Below are 22,892 nucleotides of genomic sequence, written 5' to 3'. Positions count from 1 at the left end.
GAGAGAGAGAGAGAGAGAGAGAGAGAGAAGACAACAGCGACCTTATGCCTGCAGGGACACTCCATTACGCTGGATGTTTCAACTTCATAAGATAGCAAGTAATTTTCAAACGTTCTAACATATTTAAATTCATATTTCTAGTCAAGTGAACCTAAAAACAAAAGGACAGATTCAAGAATAAAAGAATCTTGCCTGGTTTCTTTCTTTTTTTTTTTTTTTTAATTTATTCTTGTTACATCTCAATATTTATCCCATCCCTTGTATCCTCCCATTCCTCCCCCCCCCCCATTTTCCCATTATTTCCCTCCCCTATGACTGTTCCTGAGGGGGATTACCTCCCCCTATACATTCTCATAGGGTATCAAGTCTCTTCTTGGCTACCTGCTGTCCTTCCTCTGAGTGCCACCAGGTCTCCCCCTCCAGGGGACATGGTCAAATGTGAGGCACCAGAGTACATGAGAAAGTCATATCACACTCTCCACTCAACTGTGGAGAATATTCTGACCATTGGCTAGATCTGGGAAGGGGTTTAAAGTTTACCTCCTGTATTGTCCTTGGCTGGTGCCTTAGTTTGAGCGGGACCCCTGGGCCCAAATCTGCCTATCATATTGTTCTACTTGTAGATTTCTAGGACCCTCTGTATCTTTTTATTTTGCTATTCTCCCATGCATCTCTCATTTAGAGTCCCAATAGGATGCCTTCCCCTCTGTCCCAGTTTCCTGGTAAGTGAAGGTTTCGTGGGACATAGCCTGGAACATATTGGCACAGGAGACAACTTCCTGAACAGAACACCAACGGCCCAGGCTTTAATGTCAACCATTAATAAATGGGACCTCATGAGGCTGAGAAGCTTCTGTAAGGCAGGAGATACTGTCAAGAGAACAAAGCGACAGCCTACAGACTGGGAAAAAATCTTCACCAACCCTGCATCTGACAAAGGTCTAATATCCAAAATATATAAAGAACTCAAGAAATTAAACACCACCAAACCGAATAATCCAATTGAGAAATGGGGCTTGGAACTAAACAGAGAATTCTCAACAGAGGAATATCAAATGGCTGAGAAACACTTAAAGAAATGCTCAACCTCCTTAGTCATCAGGGAAACGCAAATCAAAACAACTCTGAGATTCTATCTTACACCCATCAGAATGGCTAGGATCAAAAATTCAAGCGACACCACATGCTGGCGAGGATGTGGGGAGAGAGGAACACTCCTTCATTGCTGGTGGGAATGCAAACTTGTACAGCCACTTTGGAAATCTATCTGGTGCTATCTCAGAAAAATGGGAATAGGGCTTCCTCAAGACCCAGCTATTCCACTCCTTGGAATATACCCAGAAGATGCTCCAGCACACAACAAGAAAATTTGCTCAACCACGTTCATAGCAGCCTTATTCATAATAGCCAGAACATGGAAACAGCCTAAGTGTCCCTCAGTAGAAGAGTGGATAAAGAAACTGTGGTACATATACACTATGGAATACTACTCAGCTATTAAAAACAAGGAATTCCCGAAATTTGTGGATAAATGGATTGAGCTAGAAATGATCATAATGAGTGAGTTAACCCAGAAGCAGAAAGAATCAAATGGTATATACTCACTTACATCTGCATACTTGCCTGGTTTCTTGTATATGAACAAGGAATCAACTATTCTCGTTGAATACCTGTCTTCCCACGTTACTTGCTACATGACTGCTTTCTGTCAATTTTATCCAATGAATTACACTATTAATTTGACTTAGTCATTGAGCTTGCCCTATATTAAACAGCATTTTGTTTTTTAAATATGGAAATCATGTTCATCTAAGTGTTGCCAGTTACCACATATAATAAAATTAACAGTTCTATTTGCTGAAAATATAGATTACTTTACCACTTGTGGTGGTTACTAATGAATTTCCAATTTATAGCATTTGAATCACTCAGGAGGCAACCTGTCCAGCACACCTTTGAGGAATTTTGCAGAGTAACCTACCAGAGATAGGGAGCCCTTCAATAACTAAGGAGAACACTGGTCTATAAGCTGTGCTCCTAGACTTAATAAGGTAGTGAGGACAAACTGAGCACCACTATCTGTAGTCTCCTCTTCCTCTTTCACCTCTTCCTCCTCCTTATCCTCCTCTTTCTTCCTTCCTTTTCCTCTTCCTCTTCCCCTATTTCTCTATTTCTTCTTCTTCTTCTTCTTCTTCTTCTTCTTCTTCTTCTTCTTCTTCTTCTTCTTCTTCTGCTCCTCCTCCTTCTTCTCCTTCTCCTTCTTCTATATTATAATTTATTTACATTACATCTAGATTGTAATCCCCTCAGTCTTATCTTCCTTGTCTCACTCCCTGTCCCTCTTCTGCCCTATTTCCCTCCCCTAGACCTCTAACAGGGGTCCTCCTCCCCAGCTTTTGACCACAGCCTATCAGGCCTCATCTGGATAGCCTATATCCCCTTCCTCCATGTTCCCATGGGGTCTCTCCACCAAGGGCCAGCGATCAAACCGGAGGCGCCAGAGTTCATGTCAGAGGCTGTCCCTGCTGTCCATTCCCCTTCTCCATTTGGAGAATGAGCTGCATCTGAACAGGGGGCCCAGGTTCTCTGCTTTTGATGACCTTGGTCAGTGCATCAATTTGTGCAGGACCCCCTGGGTCTCCTTCTGGAGTTTCTTACCACCCCTTCCTTCCATACTCCATCACCTTCAGCTTATTGATGGAGATTGCAATATGCTCATCACCGTAAATTCTTAGTCCCTTGAGTTCCACACACTTGAACAGGAATCAAAATAAAACGTCTCTCCCTTGAGCTGCTTTTCTAGAGGATTTGATCACAGCCATGAAACAAGTACTCAATATTTTACTTACGATAATAAAGGTTTCCATCTGTAATTGTTGAAAATATGGATAACAGGGTTGCTTCCTTGTGTTATCCCACTCAGAATCCTGGAAGGATTAGCGGATTAATAAATTCCCTAGGCATGATGTCGGTCTTCCTTCTTCTTCAAACTCTTTCATTAGCTCCTGATGGTGTACGCGCCTTCTCTTTTGATGCACAATTGCTGACTCCAAATACTTTGAACTCCCAAATCTCATTCTTACAATTTCTCCTTACATAAATTTTACTACTTCTTTTCTTTATATACCTATAAACATGAGGACAGACATAATTAGAAGCTTCTCTAAAGCTATTCAGAAAGGAGAGAGAATTTCAAAGGACAATCATGAGTTTAGAGTGAAAAATAGGTGAGTGGTAGGTAGAAATAAAAGTTCTTGAGTTTTTGCTCATATTTTCACTTGGAAATGATTAAATATTCACATGAACTTGAAAATACAATAGCATAATTTTGTACCTCTGGCAAATGGGTTGCGGTGTTTCTTTTTTTTGAAATTTCAATCATGTTTTAACATATATTTATATTACTACACATGAATAAAATAAACTACATACAGCAGGAGGGACCATGAGACAATAAGGAATTATATAAATATTACCTGCATAGTTATTTGGCCATTTGTATTTGGCAAACTTGAAGTAAACATCTTTCTTACCTTGTTGAGTTTAAATTTCTGAACGGCGATTAATATCTATCATATCTCATCTCTAATAACTTAAAACATATATCTGGATCTAAAAACATCTCAACACCTAAGCTACTAAGCTTAATTGAAAGACTAAACTATCTGGTCTTCAAACCCATCAGAGACTTGAGAAGGGATAAAACTTAAATTCCTAAGTGAACCCTGAGTGCAAGTTAACAGCTTCCAAAATGAAAAAAAAAAAAAATGACTGAGACAGTTTACTGTCTGAACAGTCACCTGACATTCTCTATAACGTTGGAGCATCATCTTCAGCCTTCTGTCCCAATATATCTGACAGACATATTTGTGAGGCAGGAACTATTGAGGACTTGCTTACCCTGTCTTGGCAGAGTTTGGTCTTCTACTCTGCCTGCATCTTGAAGTAACAGCTAACGTCAAGCTTGATGGCAAAAACCATTTCATTCCATTAAAGTCAAATCAAGAAAAATTTATTCAGTGTTACCATTGATATTCATGTTGAATTATATACACTCTGCTACTTCTGTCTTTTCAAACACTGAATAAACAGTAAGATAAAGACACATTTTCTATTTGCTATGTTTTTATTAGTCTTTACCTTGAGACCTGGGAGGGTCTATTGTGTCCCTTTTAGTAAGAAATCATAACAATATAATGATGCCGACAGTGTTCAACACTGAAAATGTTATAAATATCAATAACTTTTATATGCTAAGCAAAAGTGAAACACTATAAGCAAAAATCAAATTGAAACCAACATTTAAAATGTACATTGAACAACCAAGAAGCTGAGTAAGAATGTGGGTTTTTTTTGCAAGTTTGCCTAAAATAGCAAATTAAAAATATTTTCTAAGGGTTGTAAATAAAATATTAAATAACTACATAGAAAAGCACATTCCTGCATAATAAAAATTAATATTATCTTTCTCTTTTTGCCCTAAATGATAAATCCCCAGACAAATGAAAATATTTCTATGTAAAATATATAATCATAAATGTAATTCAGACAACTGAAATTAATAAGTAAATGTAAGTAAATTTACAATTAGGAGAAGAATATAGCATATCACTGTAAAAGTATAAGTAATCAGAGTAGAGATAGATTTGGAATGTTGGAATAGATTTGTGATAAGGCATATTAGATTTGGAATGTTGAAATAGATTTGTGATAAGGCATATTAGAATGAATTAAAGATATGCAATTTCAACTGTACACATAGCATTAGTGTTTCATTGGCAAATAAAGGACACTGGACAGAAAGTGTAGGAAAACCAAACTTCAAATTCATATACAATAGAAACTTTCATTAAGCCTGGCAGTGGTGGCGCATGCCTTTAATCCCAGCACTTGGGAGGCAGAGGCAGGTGGATCGCTGTGAATTAGAGGCCAACTTGGCCTACAAAGTGAGTCCAGGACAGTCAAGGCTACACAGAGAAACTCTGTCTCGAAAAACCAAACCAAAAAAAAAAAAAAAAAAAAAAAAGGAAAAAGAAAAGAAAAGGAAAAAAGAAAAAGAAAAAATTAAATAGCAGTTGAGAAATGAACTATGTAGAAAGCTAAATTCCATCTATAGACATAAATCCTAGAAAAAACAATTTTAAGAATACATAATTAGAACTATATGTAATAACATATTTTATAGAAAATTAGTTTTGTAATTACTAGCATATGTGTGTGTGAAATGTAGACAATGCTAAAGTTATACGTAGTTATTTTTAAAATATTATAGACTTCAAAAGTACATCTTCTTTTGACATAACTATGGTAATTATTATTGAGGTGGTGGAACCATGTTCAGCTTATTTGACAATAGTTAATGTATTTGCTATAGAAAGGCCCCCTAACCAATGCACCTACTCAGCATCAGAACTCTCTACTTCTTTTATAAATTAATCAATGTCTTTTCAGTCCCTATCTCCAAACCAAAGAAAGAAAGATAAGGAAAAAGAGAGACATCTCTGGGTCCAACCTTGTTTCTCTCTGAATAAGACCATTCATAACTTATATATAAGCAACTCCCAATAAAAATAAATGCCTATAGCCCAAGAAAGAACCAAAAACCTACCCAACCCCACCTTAAGGGAATGAGGGCATCATTCTCTTAAGGTTTCTTCTGCCTGATTTGGGATGAATAATATCCATGTAGGGACCCAAATAAAGTTGGGGAAAATGGTTAAACAATCTAGGAATATCATTTGTGGTCCAATTTCTAAATGAGAAATTCCAGGCTTAATTAAACTCCTGTGTGGGACAATCTGAAATGCTGGACCAATTGGGATCAGAAGCTTTCTTTGAAGCTCTCCTGGGAGCTGTCCAATTCTGAAGAGGAACAACAACTGAAGCACTTGGTGCTAGAACATGAAGGATACAGTATGTCAGTGTTTATCATGCTGTAAGGAGTGTGTCCTGTCAGGTCTGATTCAGTGTCAGTGTCCAGTTCATTTGTTCTGAACATATAACTTCTCACAAGCATTAAACAGTCCTAAAATTATAAATATATGAGGTTGTGTGATGCACAGAACAATTATGGCTGGTTCTCTCTTATTGTATAAAAGAAGAAAAATATCTGTAAATCTTCACTCAAGCCATATGAAGAATGGCCTCTAACAATAAATACAAGGGTTCTGTAACCAACAAGAAGCCTTGTCTATGCATAGACATTCATGTCTCAGCCAGTCTCAGAGCTCTTCCCATGTAGTAAGATTAGCTATATAAGTTACCTGCTTGTTCTTCCTTTTGAATTCCTCACATCCTGATTGTAGCCCCCTCCCTCATTGCCTCCTGATCCCCCTCCATACCTCATCCCCCTCCCCTTCCTAGTCCTCAGAAAAGGATGTCCTCCTCCCCTGACATCTTCCCTCAGTCTATAGAGAAATGTTAATAAGAGAAATGTAACTTGTCAAAATGCAGACAGTTGCATAGCCAGACCTGGAGCCCATGCCTAAACCTCTGCAAGTCATCTGTTTTTGTATCTAGGCCTTCTGCCGAGAGCCATTCAGAGGATCATGAAGGAACTAAATTCCCTTCTTATTTTATTTATTTTATTTTTTCCGGGATGCACTGAACAATTAAGGCTGGCTCTCTTCTCTTTGTATGAGCAGAACAAAGACATCGGTAAATCTTCATTCATGCCATATAAAGAAGGCATCTAATAACAAGTCCAAGGTATTCTGTGTCCAACAAGAAGCCTGACTTCAAATTTGGCAAAAAAAGCCACTTGACAAAATGTTCTCATTTCTGCCACAGATGTAATTCTGCCTAAATATGGGCAAGCTTGGATGCAGGCAGAGTCAGTAGCCAAACTCTGCCAAGGCAGGTTAAGCAAGTCTTCAATAGTTCCTGCCTCACAAATATGTCTTCCAGATATATTGGACAAGAAGGCTGAAGATGATGATCCAACATTATAGACAATTTTGGGTGACTGTTTAGAAAGCAAACTGTCCCCGCCATTTTCTCATTTGGGAAGCTGCTTACCTGTACTACCTGTCTACTCAGATAATTAATGTTATTCCTTCTCAAGTCTCTGATGAAGATGAAGACCAGATAGTTTAGTTTTACAATTAATCTTAGTTGTTTAGGGTCTAATATGACTTTAGATCTAGATAGATGTTTAAATTGATAAAGATGAGATATGATAGATTTAGATTTACATTCAGAGTTTTAATGCACCAAGATGAAAAGATGTTTTCTTCAAGGTTGCCAAATACAAATAGCCAAAACATAATGAATGTAACATTTATATAATTTCTGATTGTTTTGTGGTTCTTCTTGTTGTAGGTAGTTTCTTATATATGTGTGTAATAATATCAATATATATGTAAATAAAGAAAAATAAATTTAAAAATCACCTTAAAATAGATAAAAATTCATAGACTGAAGGGCATTCACTATGCATACTTGACAAATTTCTAGTTTCCAAAATACATGAATTTTCTTAACAACCAACAAGTAAGACACGATTTGTTTAGAAAAGATAGGCTGATTGTTTTAACGGACTTTTCACCCAAAAGGTCAGTTGAATTAAGAATTAAAATAACAGATGCTTGTCTACATGATATGTCAGAACAATATAAATTAAAATGAAAATAAGAGCCAGGAAAACACAGCAGAACTGCTAATGTGAATATAATAGAAAATGTATTAACAAGGGCATGAATTTCTGAAAATTTCATGAAGTCCATACAAGTGGGTGTACAGGCCACTAAGGTTGAATCTTAAGTCCACATGGAGAAGGCTACCAATGCTACATTAACCATTTCCTCCTAAGCAGATGCCAAGCACAGTGTATACTTGTAGTCCTGAGATATATCCAGATTATTAATTTCAGTGCTCACCACAACAAATGGCACTCCCTACATAGCTGTCATCAGAAGCAGCATGCTATATCTACATACACACACAAAAAAATTGCCTGCATGAAAAAGTGAATGTTAAGTGTTATCTAAAAATGGTGAATACATCTGACAGAAATTTGGAAAGCAAAGAACACACACACAGGAAGGCTTAATTCACATAAAACACAAGAACTGTTATAAATTAAGGTAGGATGTGTCTCACAAAAATATTGGAATACGTGAAAATTAAGGGTGTGTCTACACCATCTGATGATATACGAGACTGTTTGTTTTACTTTTCATTTTGTCTCAGAATGGTTTGAATTGGAACTGTAACTATGAAAATATCTAAATTTGTGTGCCCATTGTGTGGGATGCTTCCAAGGTACTGGTCAGTAAAGGATTTTTCACTTCTTTTTTCTGTTTTATGAGATGAAACTGCATTGAAATCATTACAATGCCCATAATTTTCATTGAATACCATATCTAACATTCATGCTGGTACTTATTTTTGTCTAAATAATGAATTTTTACTTCATTAATAAACAAAATTCTAATCCAAGAAAAATGTATTAATTAATCAATGTATTATTATTGTGTGTGAATGATGTATGTGTCCCTAGGCATGCTATGGCACTTTAGTTAAGGTCAGAGATCAATTTCTAATATCATTTCGCCTTGCATGTTTACACTGACCCAACTCAGCTCATCACATTTGGATTATCATCTCATCAATGCCAGTTAGATTATTTCTTTCTATGATTTTATATTTGTATTTGTGGCATGGGGGCACCAGAGGGGGCACATATGTCTGTATGCAGATGGAGGCCAGAGGGGGGCATTAGATCCCCTGTACCTGGAGTTCCAGGCAGTAATGTGATGCTCTTGATGTGAGTGACTGGAAATGTAATAAAGCAAAAAAGATTCTTAACTCAGAGCCATCTCTCCAACCTCCAAATTATTTCTAATTTTACCAAAAGAGAAGTTTAATTATATAGGATTTTTAATCAGAGCAATAGTATTAATAAAGTTTTGGATATTAAATTTGTGTTAATAGTAGGACTATCTGTTGGCAACAATAACATTATTCAGTAATCTAATGGCCTTGCAAGGGCATTTGAAGAACCATTTCTTTGGTGATCTCTTTTCATTTCTAGAAATGTAGCCAATTCAAGAGTGAGAAAAGATTGATAGTTGATGAATGGCCTTATATATACAACAATAGACAATTATCAATCAATAGCTCCTTCAGATGCTTGTACTTCATATGCTTAGAATGTTTGGATGTATCAACATTAAACAATGAAATTTTGTGGTGCAGCTATAACATGATTTAAGCTTTATCTTAACATAAGCAGAGATCCATTCAGAAAAGACCATGAAAGATTGACCTTAGGGCCTGGCCTCTATATCATGAATCCCATAGTGCCCATTATAGGAGAACAGGAAAAAAGCCTTCTAAAAATAACATATATTTGGCTTCTGATCAATCTTATAAGTGTTTTGCTCTTAGTCATATGTTCTCTGGTTTTTAAAAATTGAGCAACATGATATTTCTCTATTCTGATATTTTTAGAACAATGTACATTGGTCATTTGACTATAGTTTCTTCAATACTGTAAGTTTCTCAATGGTAGAGAATATTTTAGTCTGGAAAAAATTTAGTGGTTAATTAAGAAGACAAATTAAATGCCACTTGCTCAGTACCAAAGATTTATTCAGCACATAAGACTTCCCATGCTAAAAGACAAGAAGCTTTTAGGATCCTGGAACTGGCTTATCACCATACAATCTTTTTTGCTTTGTTTTATTTGTTTTTTGAGAGGGGGTTTTTCTACTTAGTCCTGGCTGTCCTGGAACTTGTTCTCAGAGATATTCCTACTTATGCCTGCCAAGTGCTGGGATTAAAGTCTTGTGGAGAATGAGGCTCCAACCAAGGACTACACACACCAGGGAAAAAGTCACCTAAACCCAGGCAACAGAGTCTATGTCAGAATCCACCCCCATTCCCTAAATGGAGACCCAAATGAGTATGGAGCTGCTCTTCAATTACATATGCTTGGAGGTCAAGGTCCAGGCATGCATGGCCTGGAAAAGAAAATGGGAGAAGAAGATGTCCTCAATTCTCATGTGACTTGATGTGCTGAGATGTGTGGGTAGGAGAAGGCTCCTCTCTCTGAGGAGTAGGGGAGGCAGGATAGGGGAAACAGGAGAGGAGGGTAGAACCAGGAAGAGAGAAGGGAAGGGGCTAGATCAGAATGTAAAATGAATAATTACTAAAATATAACGAATATGTTTTAATAGAAATAGAATTATATCACTCAGCTCCCTCTCTTTTCCCCCTGTAGTCCCTCTAATATATACACCCTCTAGTCTCTCCCATGCTCTCACTGTCACCTGAGCTGATAGCCTCTTTTTTATTATTGGATATATATATTGGATATATATATATATATATATATATATATATATATATATATATATATATATGAAGAACTGTGTTAGAGCAGATTTCCTGGCAACATGGCTCTTAAAAACTTTCATTCCTCTCTTAAGTATTGTCCCTGATGGAGGACTTTTGATGTAGAAATAGCCATTAATTCCAGGTGACCCAACTATCTGTTGGTCTCTTTTGTAGTGTCTAGTTGTGGTTTTCTATGACAGTCTCTATTTCCTGTAAGGAGAGGTGTCTTATATGAGGGATAGTTGCCACAGTATTCTGTGCATATAAAGATAAAGAGTTAGAATGTACTAAGCAATTATACTGGTTTAGTAGAGTGGCAGTTGTGAATTCTAAGATCCATAACCTCAGCAGCCCCAGAAAGTTGGCACTTTTCCCAAACCAGGCATTATAATGCTCCTGTTGAGTGGACTTTAAGTCCAATTAGACTGCACATGGTTGCCGCAGACGTCAGTGTCGCTATTCACACCTCTATGCATATTTTGCCATGCTGGTAATTGCCACGTTTCTAGGATATGCAGATAGTTAGAACTCTGCAATTGCTTCCCTCCCTTGGCAACTCCCATAGTATTTTATGGAACTGTAAGGAATGATGAAAATTTCATCAAGAGGTTTAATTGTTGGAAGAGGGCGAGATTAGAGTTCAATGACAGAGCATTTGTCTAGTGTATGGTAAGCCCTTGATTTGACGCCCAGCATCCCCAAGTGAAAAGAAATAACAAGAGAAAATGAGTAAGAGAAGGAAAAAAAAAAGAGAATTAAAGAGAAAGAGGAGGATCAAAGAGAAAATAGTGGGAGGGAGCAGGAAAGAAGGAAGGGTTTATTATAACTTTAATTATTTTTTATTATTATGTTTCTTTTTAACAGATACATTTATATTATTACACATGAGTAAAATAAACTGTATATAGCAAGAAGAACCATCAGACAATCAGAAAGTATATAAATGTTACATTCATAGTTATTTGGCCATTTGTATTTGGCAAACTTGAAGTAAACATCTTTTTTATCCTGTTGGCTCTAAATTTCTGAATGGAGATTAATATCTATCATATCTCATTTCTATTAACTTAAAACATATATCTGGATCTAAAAACATCTAAACCCCTAAGCTACTAAGCTTAATTGAAAGACTAAACTATCTGGTCTTCAAACCCATCAGAGACTTGAGAAGGGATAAAACTTAAATACCTGAGTGAACCCAGAGTGTGGGTTAGCAGCTTCCAAAATGAAAAAAATGACTGAGACAGTTTACTACCTGAACAGTCACCTAACACTCTTTACAGTGTTGGAGCATCATCTTCAGCCTTCTGGCTCAATATATCTGACAGACATATTTGTGAAGCAGGAACTATTGAGGACTTGCTTACACTGTCTTGCATCTGTCAACTCTGCTTGCATCTAACCTTGCCAATTTTTAGGCAGAATTCTATCTCTGGCAGAAATTAGGACATTTTGCCCAGTGGCTTCTTTGCCACATTTGATGACAACTCCATAAGGAGGTTCTTTGATGCTCATCTTCTTCTGTGAAGCAGCCAGGAGTTAACTTGTCTTGTTGTCAAAGAATCTTTAGAATAATAAAAACATCTTTAAATGCCATAATCTGTAGATCTCTGAGGTTTTAGAAGACTTTATTTAACTATTTTACCTCATATATCTATAAAATTATATCTATGTATTATATCTATAATATATATGCTTGTGATAAAATTATACTAGTTTTTGACATGACCATGATTTGCATCAGTATAGAAATTCAATACCATTGAATTAAAAAAAACTTTATTTGTGAATAACTATTAAGACCTTGAGATGAAGAGTATATTCAATAATCTACCTTTTGTTCTATCATTCCTCTATATTTCTATTTCCCCCTTTCTTTCTTTTCAGCTCCTATCTCCTTACCTACAAAAGAAAGATAAAGGAAAAGAGATACATTCCTGAGTCAAGCCTAGTTTCCTCTCCGTAAAAGACCTATAATACTTATCACCAACTTCCAATGAAAATAAGCATTTGTAGACCAAGAGAGTAAACAGAAACTTATCCAACACCCCTTAGAGGAAATGGGACATCATTCTCTTAAGGTTTCTTCAGGCTGATTTAGGGCAAATAATTCCTTTGCAGGTTCCCCCCCCCAAAAAAAATTGGGGAATGGTTAAGTAAGTCAGGGATAGCATTTGCAGTCCATTTTTTAAAAGTTATGAAACTGCAGACTTAATAGGAGTCCTGTGTGGGACAGTCTGAACTGCTGGACTAATTAGGATTTCTATAATGCTGTCCTGTAACCTGTCCTGTTTTGATGGGTAATAGCAACTGAGGTGCCTGAAGCTGGAACCTGGAGGGTGCAGGATGTCAGCATTCAGCTTGCTGAGAGGAATGAATCCTGTCAGGTCTGATCCAGCATCACTGTCCAGGATTTTTTTTTTTTAATGAAGCAAAATCAATAGAAAAACTGACAGCCTTTTTTTTTCACAGTAGCCTTTGCCAAAACAGAAATCTATTTTTTCTGAAAGGGAGCTTCCCCCAACAAAGCATAGGAACATCCTGCCAGAGTATACAAGGCCACTTGAGGGCAAAGTGTCTCTATCATAGGTAATGTATTCTGACTCATACTGTTGGTTACTACTCAAAGTACTAGTGTTGTCAGTTTAATCTATTTTAAAAGACCACAAAACATATTACAGTCACCAAAATGTCATTGTCTGGTATATAATTAAATGTAGTAAATAGGAATGATATTAGGTAAAATAAAAGCTATAAACTGATTTCTTTTTAAAAATAATTGTATATTAACAACTTAAGGATTAAAGCTTCTTAAGTATAAGCACTTTTTCATCAATTTATCATTTCATTTTAAAGATATTATACATAATGAGACAATAGGCAATAAAAATTTATCTACCTATATACGTATATATGATCACATATATGCCAAATAAACTAGAGGAACAGTTTTACAGCATCTGCCTATACTTGGAATTGGGTGAGCAGAAAGATTATAATAAATAAACAAGAAGATAAGTCTCTTAGGTTTGTATAATAAACAGAAAATAAGAAGAAAGCTGCTCTTATTTCTAAAATAAAATGCCTACATATTTATTATTAAAGCAAGGATATAGAAAGCTTTATAGATGCTCCCGGGAATTAAGGAGAAGATTCTCACTCTAATGGAAGATTTGTGTTGGTCTACATTCTGCAGTAGAAAATGAAAATTTATTTTTAATGTGTAGTTACTAAATGAAGTGTGAAGCCTCCCTTCCAGATTAATGCAAAAACACTTCTTAAGGCTTAATGCCAAAAGGAAGAAAAGTAATGAAATGACTAGCATATAACTTCTCTTTTGAAAATCAATGGAGAAAACACTGCTAGGATAATAAATAAGAGCACGTACTTCATAAACTAGTTTAAATATATAAAATAAGTACTTTGGGGAGAGAGTAGCTTCTTAATCCAGAATAACTGTGCTCCTAGAGAGGGAAGGAAACAACTTCTACTAAAGGGATGCAAGGAAGAAAATTGAACTTGAAAACATATTTAAGTGATTTCCATAACACATTAGTGAAGAAAAACTGCAAAGGAAAATATGATTTAAACAGTCTTACTGAATAGTCGGTGGTTTAATATAAACTCATCTGACCTTTTCCTTCCACCTGACTTGGTCTGGTCAACCCTTTCATTAGCTGCCACTATGTGTCTTATTCTCTCTCATTCTGTGATTCCCACCCCAAATACCGAGTATAAAAAAACACAATCTTTCAAATCTTTTGTTTTTATCCTTCTTCATAAAAGTGAACACTGGGCTCCTTGATTACATATTTATTTATTATCCTGGATTTTGAAGCTGTTTTTAATGACAAGATCAAGGCAAATGAAACCTGCCAATGTAATTAACTACTTGTAGTGCATTACTGTGGGTTAAGTTTAAAGCAGGGTGGGAGCACAGTGTCCTAAATTTAGCATAGAGTGAGGGTCCTCCCTTGTTCCTTAGCAATTAATTAATGGTGTGCTTATATTCATCATTCATCAAAAAGTAACTAGCAAGGATTCCTTTAGTGGAATTTCCGGTAAGATTTTCTTCCTCCATTGGCTACATTCAAAATAACTTTGTAATTCTCTCTCTCTTTCTCTGCCCCTCCATCCTTCCCCACTCCCTCCCTCTCACTCCCTCCCCCTCTCTCCCTTTCTTTTCTTCTCTTCTCTCCCCCCTCCTCTTTCTTCTTTCTCTTCCCTCTCCTGTGTTCTTTTTCTACTGTTGAACGTAGACCAATACAAATTTTTCACCACAGTGAATATCCACTCCTTAATTCTCAGGAGTGTCTATAAAGCTTGCTGTATCTTTGCTTTAACATTAAATACTGGCATATCTTATTTTATAAATAAGAAATCAAACAGAATTTTCTGTAATGGTCTAAGGAAACAGTTTAAGATATCAATAAACGGACTTCAGTTGCAAAGATATTTATTTCCCCAATTTCTTCTAAACTCCACAACAAATCTTTCTACATTGAATGAAAGCAACCACGTACAATATTCTTTTAGTTGAATGTTCGTTTTCTAGTCTTTGGAGAAACTCATCTAGAATAATTCATCCTATTATCCCATATCATTGTTTGTTCTCTGAGCTTTGTTGCCTACATTCGTATATATTCATTTTAATCATTTTCTATTTTTAATTCATTTTGTAAAATTATGAATAGAGTTTATTTATGTGTATGATATTTTCATTTGGATCATTCATATTGATTTAATGCCATTGCTCATTCCAATTATGTGATGCTTCTTTTTCTCATTTTCTCCAAAAGAGAATGTTCAATCACTGTCCACATTCCTTTGCTCCTTGGATCTGACTTATATAGACTTTATCTGCTTGGATCTAACATTCAGAATTGAGTACATCCAGTGAGAAACTCCAACAAGAGGTCAAAATTAACAGGAAAAAAATATGATCTTAGTTTCTGTGTCTATGTCTCAGTCTCTGTCTCTCTGTTTCTGTTTCTGTCTCAGTCTCTGTCTGTCTTTCTGTCTTTCTGTCTTTCTGTCTGTCTGTCTGTCTGTCTCTCTCTCTCTCTCTCTCTCTCTCTCTCTCTCTCTCTTCTCTTCTCTTCTCTTCTCTTCTCTTCTCTCTCCCTACCCTCTCTGTCTTACCTCTCTTTTTCCTGTCTTCCTATCTCTTGAGATATCATATTGGTTGGCCCTCTACCTGCTCACAGCTATTCTTCTCTCTGAGTTCAGTAATTGATTGAAGCTCAGTTTATTTTATTTAAGCTTAGAAATTATTGTGTTTTTCTATTTTTTGTTAGCCTTTGGGTTATCTATAATTCTCTTTTAACTTTACATGCCTGGGTTGAATGTAGATTGCTCAACAAAGTTTCGTGTTAGAGCCATGATCCTTAATAATACAATGAGAGATGATAATCTCTTTAAGAGGTGGGACCTGTGGTTGGAGGACCTCAAGTCATTAGAGGAATGTCTTGGAAAATGGTTTGTGAGATCCCAATATTGCCAGGCTTCTTGTTTTGAGAGATTAAATATTTATTCTTCACACTCTCTTGCTGTCTAAAATGATATCTTCACAAGAGCAAAGCTGGGACTATATATTTTGATCCTGCCAAACTATAATGTTAAGTAGATCTCTTTTATTCTCTTTTATTTATACTCTTAGACTGCTTTTGGATATATTTGAAAGCTTTATTTGTTCTTGATTATTTTATAGATGTATTACTGTTTTCATCTTTATCACTACTTATTGTCCTCTATTGTCACTCTCCTATTCCTATGAACACTTTCTTCTTCTCAACATGTCATTTCCTACTTTCATGTCTTTTAAAATAATCAACTGAATTTAATTGGGATTTCCTTCATGAGCATGGATACAGGGCACAGGCCACTGGCCCCTACAATGAAGAACCATTTATCTATTCTCCAACAACAGTGAACTACAAATAGATCCTTAGCTAGATGTGAAGGGTCATGAGACACCCTTATATCCATTATGGAATGTTGGTAGGTGAAATTTTGTACATGGTATGTGCAGGTAACTATAGCTTCTGTGAACTTATTAGTGCAATATCCATGCCATGTGTAGATGTAAACCCTTTTCAAGACATTTCCATAATGACCCAAGGACCTCCAACCACAAGCCCTACCTCTTAAAGACATTCTTTTCTACCCTCAGCTCTTAGATTCTTTCCGTACCTTTATTATAATGTTCTATGAGATTTGGAGTATGTGATAAAGAGGTCTTCTTTAGAGAAGAGTACTCAGAAAACATTTTACTAGTTATGAGTCTCTGCATCACACTGCTTTCACCACAATCTTCTCTATGATCTGCTATTTTGATAAAGCAATGAAATGAAATGGGCCTACTATACAACAGTACTAAACATAAAATCTTAAGGAGCTTGTATTAATATTTGTTCTGAAATTTTTCCTTTATGTTTTATTTATTGCTGGAAACCTGACACAATATATATATTAACCTAATACATCTTAGAAAATAAAACTTAATATTGAAAATACCAATTTTCTTGTGGTAAGAGGAATGAGAAGAGAAATACTAGCAAAATTCATTATTAAATGTTATTATAATTAACACTGATGACATTGTGACTTTGACTTTTTAAAAATTTTTAAATTTTTTTTTTTTTTTTTTTTTTTTTGTTTTTTTTTTTTTTCTTTTTTTTTTTTTTATTAATTTATTCTTGTTACATCTCAATGTTTATCCCATCCCTTGTATCCTCCCATTCCTCCCCCCCCCCCCATTTTCCCATTATTCCCCTCCCCTATGACTGTTCCTGGGGGGATTACGTCCCCCTATATATTCTCATAGGGTATCAAGTCTCTTCTTGGCTACTTGCTGTCCTTCCTCTGAGTGCCACCAGGTCTCCCCCTCCAGGGGACATGGTCAAATGTGAGGCACCAGAACACGTGAGAAAGTCCTATCACACTCTCCACTCAACTGTGGAGAATATTCTGACCATTGGCTAGATCTGGGAAGGGGTTTAAATTTTTTATTTAGTTATTTATTCACTTTACACCCCCTCCTTCCTCCTCTCCTTCTAATCCCTCACCTCTCTCCTTCACTCCTCCCATTACCCCCTTCTCGGCTTCTCATAAAATGGGAGCCCCCTCCACACTAACCCTCCCAAACACACCCAGAGGCAGACTCACCAGGTGGAAGTCATCTTAAAGCATGCAACAAAGGCCATATCAGAGGCAGTCTTCACTTCCCTTTCTAAGGTAGCCATATGGAGACCAAGCTGCCCATTGGGTATATATGTGTTGGGAGCCTGGGTCCAGTCCAGGCCTGGTCCTTGGTTGGTGCTTCAAAATCCAGGCTCAGTTTGGTTGGCACTTTTGGTCCTCTTGTGGAGCATCTGCCCCATGCAGGTTTTCTATCCTTTCCTCCACATTTCCATAAGGCTCATGGTGCTTAGCCCAATGTTTGGATGTGAGTCTCATCTGCTGTTTTGATCCATTGCTGGGTGGAGTCTCCCAGAGGACTGCCATACTAGACTCCTGTGGGCAAACATAGCAGAGTGTCATAAATAATGTTAGGGGTTGGCTCTCTCCCATGGGGTGGCTCTCAGGTTGGGCCAAGCTCAATCTCTGCTCTATCTTTGTCCCAGCACATCCTGTAGGCAGACTCCTAGTAGTGGAGGTCATGGAGACTACAGAAGCCACCCACCAACCAGACAGAACTCCTCTAGTGGATGGAGGAAAGCACCAATACATGCACAAAAACTTTGACTCCCTTTGACTTTCATCTATGCAAAATTCCCTTGTAAGAACATAGAATGATGATTCTGAAAAGTTGAAAATCATATGTTTTTTATTAATTTATTCAGACTACAATTCAATTGTTATCCCATCACTTGTATCATCCTGTTCCTCCCTCCCTCCCACCTTCACTCTATTCTGTTCCCCTAGGTATATGACCAAGGGGGACCTCCTACCCCTCTATATGGCCATAGGCTATCAAGTCTCATCTTGTTAGCCTGCTTATTCCAATTTTAGTGCCACCAGGCCTCCCCACCCAGAGGAGGTGGTCAAATATGGGGCACCAGAGTTCCTGTTGGAGTCAGTCCCTGCTCTCCACATAACAGTGAAGAATGTCATGACCATTACCTAGATCAGAGTAGGGGTTCGATGTTTACTGCTCGTATTGTTCTTGGTTAGTGCAATAGTTTGAGCAGACACCCCTGGGCTCTGATCCACCCACACAATGTTCTTAGTGTAGGTTTTCAGGACCCTCTGTGTCCTTCTATTTCCCCATCTCCTAGATTTGTCTTACCTAGAGTCCCAGTGGGATATCCTCACATCTACCCCAATCTCCTGGTAAGTGAAGACTTTCATGGGATATACCTCTTGGGCTAGTGCCACTTATACATGAGTATATACCATGTGAGTCTTTCTGCTTTTGGGTTAACTCACTCAGTATGATCATTCTAGTTCCATCTATTTGTCCGCAAATTTCGGGAATTCCTTGTTTTTAATATCTGAGCAGTGTTCCATAGTGTCAAGTTGTACAGAGCCCTTGTTTGGCTGACCAGCAGAGAAAGAAGTTTGCCAATAGAAACCTAGATTTTTTTTCTATGCAGGAGAGCAAGTGAGAATCATATTTAGACCAAGAAAATCCTCTATGCTATCTTTTGGCTTGCCATGTCCAATAACGTGTCAGTAAGTAAATATAAAGATAGATTAACAGCAACACCTCAGTATATACAAATCCTATAAGAATTGTTTGGGAAATCTCTAAACTTTGCTATTAAGATGAGAACAGAGTTTAGCAGGTGCACCTGTGGGATGTGGGATAAGTTAAGAGTGATTATTGTCAGGAGTCATGAAGGGTCCAGCTTTACCTTTTTGCTAGCCATCCCTGTTATCTTTCTTTAACTGTATCCCTGCCTATTGCTATTTTCTTTTTTCAGCTCATATTTAGTAGTTCATGCTGGTGAGACATTATGAGTATAGCTGCTGGCATTACTAGGAGACAGAATATCACAGTAAATTCCCTGATACTTTGGCTCATACAATCTTTCTCCCTTGTCTTCCTAATATGTCATTAATCATCATACTTGAGAATACTAATGGTTTCTTTCTAAGATCACTCTCTCATATACCTTAATTTGAAAATGTTCTATAATTGCACTATTCAAATGATTATCTATTTTCTTTCATGTTTTAGATGGTCGCCACATATATTGGGTCAAATCATTTTTTATTGAACTTAAGTATATAGACCTTCATTAAATCTAGCTTCACAATATGTTATCTTAGAATTTGATTTTCTTATTTATTTATCTAAATTATTCATTTCCTTAATAATACATTGACACTTAAGAACATCCACAATCTAATCTAGTGACTAGAATACTAATTCAGATGTATCTGTACACTTCTCTGATAGTGTCCTCTTCTCATGAAGTCTGACTGGCAACTAACATGCTAAATTGCACTCTTTAATACATCAATATTTCATGCTCACTTACATAGTTTCTTGTTTGTATTTTGAATTTTATATTTAATAGAATACAAGAAAATACATGTGTATTAAGGGAATCCATGAGGTTAAGTCCATTTTGCCTAGTGGCGAAGGAATTGTAAATGCAGGCAGTGAAGGATCAGTTGTCACCATTGGGTAAGAAGAAATTGGGCTCTCTAAGTCTACAGACCTGGCAAATATATTCTTTCACACATGAAGAACAACCACAGCCTGTAAGTAAGCTTTGCATCACACCAAGCAAAAATGCCAGAGGAGTCAGGGACATCCTGCTAAACAAAACAACAACAACATGTTAAAAAAAAAATAAAAGAGGCCATTGCATCAAAAGGATAATTTATTTATTCAAAATGTCTAAGCTCGGTAAATATATTTTTATTGTCTTTATTTCCTGACAAAAAGAATGAAGTTTTAGGCAATTTCTTAACAGGCTTATCAATAAAATACTGTCACAAGGGTAATACTGGAGGTGTCTTTTCTTGCCTTTGAAAAATATCATAGATGAGTGAGCACTAGAAAAAAGGATGTCTACATTCTCAGCAGATGTTACTAAAAGGAATGACAACTCAAAAGTCTAAGAGATGACTAACATTACAGGCCATGCCCAGGCTTCTGGCGTATGAGAGGACAACAGTGTACTTGGTAGTACAAGAAAAACAATGACATTTGGTTACCTGACATTCTCAAGTATCCTTTAACTAATGCTTCTTTCTGATCATGCCTTGTGACATGTCAGATGTACCATATGGTACGATGTAGGTAGAACATGAGGAGGCTGCAGAAGTGTTTGATTTCACACCATCACAGCTGGTAGCGTAGAATTTGCTGCCTTCAGTTTAACAATGCTATGTAATTCCCCAGTGAGGTTCCTGTTTGTGTCTTATGCATACACAAACAGGCCTCTGACAGGAAAATTAGTATAGTGTGATTCTGGCTAAGAGCTATCAAATTTATGAGCTCAATCTGTAAGAAACTAACTTCAGATAAGTTTTCTCACATAATAGCTAAGACAGAGAGAGAGAGAGAGAGAGAGAGAGAGAGAGAGAGAGAGAGAGAGAGAGAGAGAGAGAGAGAGAGAGAGAGAGAGAGAGAGAGAGATGTGTTTTATAAAATTGACAGATACTTTAAATTAACACTTATCATTTTTATAGCTCTCATATAAACATACTACCATAGATTGAGTCTCCCCTCAAAGTTAATGTTTGTTTGTATTCTAACAACAAATTTATGTGTAAATTGAGCAGTATGCATGTAATCAGACATATTAGTGTGAGTTTACAATGGTAGTTTACACTGTACTAGTAATGCAATAGGAAAAGATACCATTTTTTAGATATCATTTTTAAGTCAAACAATGAAACAGACACGCACAGGATAGGTGGTATGAAAAGACATAGGCATCCCATTAGCAAAGGAAAGCCTACAAGTCCAAGAACTCACAGAAAGGTCTCAGGTATATCTTTATCTAGGAACTGTGGAAGCATCATGATCCAGCCAGCAATTTACAGTGTGTAATTCTAATCTCCAGAATAGTAATACAATAAATTTCTATTTTTGACTCTCCTAGTTCGATAGTTCTAAGATACTAAAACATAAACATTTGGGGTTCCTTTCCTTGGATTTTTAAAACTTAAATTTGTTTTTTGATAATTCATACATGTATATAATGTATCTTAAATCTCTCATCCCATATTCTTTCACATATCGTAAAGCCCTCCCCCTCCTTCTTACAGGTTTCTTGACCCTTTTAGTGAACTTTTGTTTTGTTCCACATTCTGGAAAGTTAAACTACCTCTATGTCTATGAATAGACCTTACAGCCTCTGTGAACTAAAGAAGTAAGACATTTTTCCCCCACAGACCTCTTTCCCTTTGCTTTCCCTGGCCTCTAGGATGTGGTAAGCTAAAGGACAGCTCATTCTCCACCAGATTCTGCAAGTGTGAGCCGGGTGCACTTATGCTTATATTGTTTTATACGTATGAGAACATATTGCAATTTATTGACTACAGCAATGTAAATAGTGAGCTTATGATATAAATCTTCCACAAACCAGTGCTTATTACTAGCTTTGCATCACTCTGTCCCTACAGAAAATATTCATTTTAAATGTGTTAGCAAAATATATACCTATATTAATAAGCCTACAGATATCTAAAAACAAATCAAAATGGCACACTATAAATTAAACTCATTTAATAATGCTGTATAAAATATGAAAAATATTAACTATGCTACTGAAATGCAGGAAAAACCCGGTCGACCCTAGCTTTTATATCCATAGTTCTACTTTCATAATCGTTCTTTGTTTTTCTTTAGCTTCCCTTAATGGGAAGTTACGTTTATATAATAAAATGTGTTCTTCCTTTTATTATCATTCACAGTTTCACTTTTAGTTAGAAAATTGTTATAAATTCATATTTGCTTTTTTTAAATTAATATGTTTTCTAAAAATCATTTGCCAAAACAGGAATATCATTTTTCATAACTATTAATAAAAGTTTCTATCAAAATTGGATACAAGAAATTTTAATCCCAATAATAATACAGTTCATCATCATCAGTTACAATTTTAAATTTCCAAGTCAAAGACTGTGATGAGGTCAGCACTCAGAATATATTACACATTTTATATATGCCATCTTGTTGCTTTAAAAAACTGTTGTGTGGTTGCATGGTTCCTATCTAATAGATTAAAATAATCAAGACATTGAAAATTAATTTCCCAAGGTAATTATTACAAGGGACTCTGGGTACTTTTCAGAGGAAAATGCTTTATTTCGCTTACAGTTATGGAAAGCAAATCTCCTATGATGGTGTTAACTTGTCTCTCGTGAGGACCTCATGACAGATGTTGTTGCTGTGGCAGCAGCACATGTGTGAGAACATACGGGAATTCATACAGAAACTGATGGCTTGTGATAATTATATTACTTCTTGCCACAGATGCACTATCAACGGCCAAAGGCTTTTTTTAAGTCCCACATAGCTCTACACATGAATACTACACATGAATGCTAGAGACCTGGTTTCCAACAGTGAGACCCTGGAGGAC

Source organism: Acomys russatus, chromosome 2, assembly GCF_903995435.1.
Source record: "Acomys russatus chromosome 2, mAcoRus1.1, whole genome shotgun sequence".
Classification (NCBI taxonomy): domain Eukaryota; kingdom Metazoa; phylum Chordata; class Mammalia; order Rodentia; family Muridae; genus Acomys; species Acomys russatus.
The sequence above is the reverse complement of the archived record's forward strand: the minus strand, read 5'-3'. Positions refer to the sequence as shown.